Raw genomic sequence first — 6,020 nt, forward strand, 5'->3', positions numbered from 1 at the left:
CAGAAATATTAACTGCTAAAAGCTAGTAAATTCAGCACATATACCACACATCACACCCTTATCTTAACACTAGCCCAAAAGGGTTACGTTCTTCTATCTATAAGGATCACATCTTGGAAACGTATGTACCTTTCTGAAATGCCACCATCATTATAATGCAAACACTTAAAAATAGGAACTACTTAAATGCCCAGCCATGGATTAACTTACAGTACAAAAATGTAATTCATATTCATACACTGAAACTACATATGATGACTGTGTAGCAACATGGGTAAAGTTTGATAAGTTAAAAGCCTTATATTAGGATACAATATTAACCAAAAAGAAAACAAAGGAAAACAGTTAACATATCAGAGTGGTGAAAATGTGGTTGATTTTTAAATTTTTAATTACGATGTTATCATTAGTAAGAAAAAAAGTAAATTATGAGGGTGGATATTTATTTTTCAATACCTTCTCTTAAAATCTGAACTGAGAGGAACTACAAAACTATCTCTGCTTCTAAAACCTGATCTATTCATATTTCAGATACATATTGTCAAAAAGTTACACATCTACAAAAAGAAACTGAGTTCTATCATAAAATTATCTTTATTATGTTCACCTACTCAAGATTAGCAGGGAACAGAAACTTTCATATGAACTCCAAAGGTATGTTCCTTTTTATTGGCTTATCTACTTTCTTAGGAGATAGCAGACAGAAGTCTTTCATTTAGGATGAGACTGTGAAAGAAAAGGGAGACTAGTTCCTGGAGTTATTTACTCAAAACAGGAAAGTCACTATCATTCCTTATGTCAAATGATACATGGCAACTTTGAGTACATAGGTAGGGCAAGAAATGAAAAAAGCCTTATAAAAAAAGATTTCTCCTTGCTCAAAAAGATATTTTTCCTCCCTCTGTTTATCTCCCTAATTTCTGCTAATAGTCTTCTAAGTAAACAACAGGGTGAAAAGAATGACAAATCAAACAATGATCATGTATATTCAGGCCAGCAACACAATTTTAACCTAAGTGTTTCTTGATAGCATACTCACATTACACCTACCACATAAATCATTTGCAAATGTATTTTCCTTTCCACAAACTAGGAAGGAGTCCTAAAGAATTTCTAATGGAAGCACCTGCTCTAGTGCAGGAATAGGTAATCTGGAGAAGGTAGGACTAGAAGAAATCTAAATACATAAAAGAATTAATAATCCTGTCTATATTTCCTAACTAACCGTAGGGGAGGTCAAAAATCTGCCCTTACAAACTTAAAAAATAATATACAGAAGAAAGGGAAGGCCAGAAGTAAAAAAAAAAACTTTCTAAAATAACTAAGTAGACAAAGTGAACACACCTAATGCCACAACACTTCAAAAACAACTTTTACTTGCAGGAAGGGGGGAAGGAGCAAGCTGGGGCACAGTCTACACACATCTGGCATCACTATACACTGCCAGAAACTAAGCCAGACAGAACTGGAAACATCCACCTGTTCCCCTCCTATTTTTAAATGTATGATAGTATATGCTCAGCAATCTTCCTTATTTTCTTGTCTACCCACATTCCCCAATACTTTCCAAATGTGACTCAAGGACTAACCACAATTAGGATCACCTGGCCCAACCTACTCAGCTTGCCCCAGTTCTCGACCACCAGTTCTGATTTCTGTAGAAAATCTAGCACTCCATCGTTAACTTCACATGCACAAAGTGCTACCATTTTGAGGAGGGGGGAGAAGGGGGGAGATAAGAAAAAGCTTCTGCCTTATTCCTGCAGACCCAGTACTCTATCACTCTGTACTCAGTCGTACCCTGTGCCTTAGTCATCCAAGGATCAACATTCTGCCTTGTTCTTGCTGTATTTTATCTACCAGCTCCATCCCAGGGACTGGAATCCTGCCCCTAAACCTACCCTAAAAAGTCTCCCTGTGGGCTTCCCTGGTGGCACAGTGGTTAAGAATCCGCCTGCCAATGCAGGGGACACGGTTCGAGCCCTGGTTCGGGAAGATCCCACATGCCGCGGAGCAACTAAATCCGTGCGCCACAGCTACCGAGCCTGCGCCCTAGAGCTCTCGAGCCACAACTCCTGAAGCCCACGTGCCTAGAGCCCGTGCTCCACAACGAGAAGCCACAACAATGAAAAGTCCGCGCACCACAATGAAGACCCAACGCAGCCAAAATTAAATAAATTTATATAAAAAAAAGTCTCCCTGTGTCTCTCCAGTTGCCCTAATCCAAATGCCACAATACTGTCCTCCTCTCATCTGTCTACCATACTGACACTGACTGCTGCTAGACACTGGATACCATATCATACCTGATACAGTGGACATATATAAACTATCTAATTCCAAGTCTGCTACTTCCCCAGTTTGCCTAGCCAGCTGCTGTTGACTAGACATTATCTGGCCCTATCGCAAAATAAATATCAAAACAGGTAAATATTTGTTTTATCATATACTATCAAATATCATACCTCAGGACTTCCCTGGTGGCGCAGTGGTTAAGAATCTGCCTGCCAATGCAGGAGACACGGGTTCAAGCCCTGGTCCAGGAAGATCCCACATGACGCGGAGCAAGTAAGCCCGTGCGCCACAACTACTGAGCCTGTGCTCTAGAGCCCGTGAGCCACAACTCCTGAGCCCTTGAGCCACAACTACTGAAGCCCACACTCCGCAACAGGAGAAGCCACCACAATGAGAAGCCCACGCACCGCAATGAAGAGTAGCCCCCGCTCGCCTCAACTAGAGAAAGCCCGCGCGCAGCAACAAAGACCCAATGCAGCCAAAAATAAATAAATAAATACATAATCATACCTCAGTCTGCAAGGTCAACAGCTAAATCATGAATCAATTTTTGAAATACTGCCAATGTTCACTCTTCATCTCACTTATACTTGAATATCATACTCTGAAGTTAGCCTTCTGCAATAATTTAAAGTATGTATGTACCCCACTGACATAACTTTCTGTATGTTAAGACATGAGTAAACAGCAGCAATTACTACTGAGTGTAGTGGCTTTCGACATTTCAGAGGTGAGACAAAATTAGCTGGTATAAATGAATGTCTAGATCTGAAAATCAAATTTACAACAACGAGCTAATTTCATGTGTTAACACTTGTAAATGGTATACAGCATGATATAAGCACAATGCATCATTACCATCAAATCCACTTCACACTGGGCACCACTGGCTCACTGGCAGATTTCAATCAATAGTGGTTATCAAGGCAGATTTCATAACAAAGTTGATGAAGACAGGATAATCCCACCCAGATTTTGAGGGAAATCCAAATTTTTATTTCATATACTCTCAGACTGATTACACCAAAAACACTTTCACATTTATTCAAGGCACTAAAAAGTATCTAAATGAAATCTTGAGTGTTTATTAATAACTCACATGAAGATGGAGACACAACTGTAACTTAGATACAATTCGGTTAATAAACAAAGTGTAAAATAAATCACTTTACAGAGGACAGTGAGAAATTTTAATCTAAAATTTAGAACTGCAGTTACTACTACCAAGCACAGTATTTTTTATTCATTTTATTATGGCAGCATAACATACATGCTACATATTTAATACCTTTTTTTTGGGGGGGCTGCACCATGTGGCACGTGGATCTTAGTTCCCCAGCCAGGGACTGCACAACCCCTGCAGTGGAAGCGTGAAGTCTTAACCACTGGACCACCAGGGAAGTCCTATATTTAATATTTCTTGTCCCTTCCACGTCTGATTAGGTAACACTTTATTAAAATACCTAGCATTCACATCCACTTGATATAAACCACTAACCTTCCTACTAACTAACATCCACAGTACACAATTCACAGGCTTGAATTACATTCATATTAAAGTTCAGAAATCATGTTTTCACAATAAAGTTTATGAACACAGTATAGGTACTTCCAATTTCTCATTTCAAATCTAAAAGGCTGGTAATTCTACACAATGACAATGACAGGAGGGTCACATATATGTTGTACTCCAAAATTATTTTAATTCTCTCTAAACTTAAGCTTTCCTAAATAAAGATTAAAACATGTAAATTACTTTTTAAAAACTAAACTTAAGCCAGATAAAGACACTACAAAAAACAACAGACCAATATCCCTGATGAACACCAATACAAATATCCTCAACAAAATATTAGCAAACCAAATTCAATAGCATATTAAAAGTTATTATACACCATGACCAAAGTAGGATTTATTCCCCAAATGCAAGGCTGGTTCAGCACATGAAAATCAATTACTGTAATGTACATATTAACAGAATGAAAGGCAAAAACCCCTCATGATCACCTCAACTGATACAGAGAAAGCATTTGATAAGATTCAACACCTTGGGACTTCCCTGGTGGCACAGTGGTTAAGAATCCACCTGCCAATCAATGCAGGGGACACAGGTCCACGCCCTGGTCCGGGAAGATCCCACATGCCGCAGAGCAATTAAATGCATGTGCCACAACTACCGAGCCTGTGTGCCACAACTACTGAAGTGCATGCACCTAGAGCTCGTGCTCCTCAACAAGAGAAGCCACCACAATGAGAAGCCCGCGAACCGCAAGGAAGAGTAGCCCCCACTCGCCACAACTAGAGAAAGCCCACGCACAGCAACAAAGACCCAACACAGCCATAAATAAATAAATAAATAAATAAATAAATAAATAAATAAATAAATAAAAGATTCAACACTTTTTCATGATAAAAACACTCAACAAACTAGACAATGAAGGAAATACCTCAACATAATAAAGGACACTTATGAAAAGCCCGCAGCTAATATCGTACCTAATGGTAAAAGACTAAAAGCTTTCCCTCTAAGATCAGGAACAAGGCAATGATGCCCTCTCTCTCCACTGCTATTCAACATGGTACTGGAAGTCCTATCCAAAATAATTAGGCAAGAAAAAGAAATAAAAGCCACCCATATCAGAAAAAAAGAAGCAAATTTATCTCTGTTCACGGATGATATAGTCTTACATGTAGAACACTCTAAAGATTTCACCCCCACCACCAAAAAAACTGTTACAATAAACAAATTCAGCAAAGTTGCAGGATATAAAGTCAACACACAAAAGTCAGTTGTGCTTCTATACACTAAAAATGAACAATCCAAAAAGGAAACCATTCCATTTACAATAGCACCAAAAAGAATATTTAGGAACAAACCTAACCAAACAGGTGGAAGACTCAACAAACACTGAAATTTATAAAACACTGCTGAATGAAATTAAAGAAGTCACAAATAAATGGAAAGACACTCCATGTTCAGTGATTAGAAGGCTTAATATTAAGATGCCCATACTACCCAAAGCAATATACATATTCAAAGCAATCCCTATCAAAATCCCAAGAGCCTTTTTGGGCAGAAATAGAAAAATTCCTCATAAAATTCAACAGACTCCAAATAACCAAACAGTTTAGGAAAAAAGGAACAAAGTTGGAGGAAACACACTTTCTGACTTCAAAACATATAACAAAGGTGCAATACTAGCATAAAGACAGACATACAGGGCTTCCCTGGTGGCACAGGGGTTAAGAATCTGCCTGCCAATGCAGGGGACACGGGTTTGATCCCTGGTCTGGGAAGACCCCACATGCCACGGAGCAACGAAGCCAGTGAGCCACAACTACTGAGACTGCGCTCTAGAGCCCACAAGCCACAACTACGGAGTCAGCATGACTACTGAAGCCTACACGCCTAGAGCCCATGCTCCACAACAAAAGAAGCCACCACAATGAGAAGCCCACGCACTGCAATGAAGAGTAGCCCCCGCTCGCTGCAACTAAAGAAAGCCCACATGCAGCAACAAAAGACACAGCCAAAAATAAAATTAATTAATTAATTAAAAAATAAAAAGACAGACATACAGACCAATGAAATAGAATGGAGAGGCCAGAAATAAACCCTTGAATACACATTCAAATGATTTTTTTTTTTTTTTTTTTTTTTGCGGTATGCGGGCCTCTCACTGTTGTGGCCTCTCCCGTTGAGGAGCACAGGCTCCGGACGCACA

This window comes from Lipotes vexillifer, unplaced genomic scaffold (genome assembly GCF_000442215.2).
Source record: "Lipotes vexillifer unplaced genomic scaffold, Lipotes_vexillifer_v1.1 scaffold1524, whole genome shotgun sequence".
Taxonomy (NCBI): domain Eukaryota; kingdom Metazoa; phylum Chordata; class Mammalia; order Artiodactyla; family Lipotidae; genus Lipotes; species Lipotes vexillifer.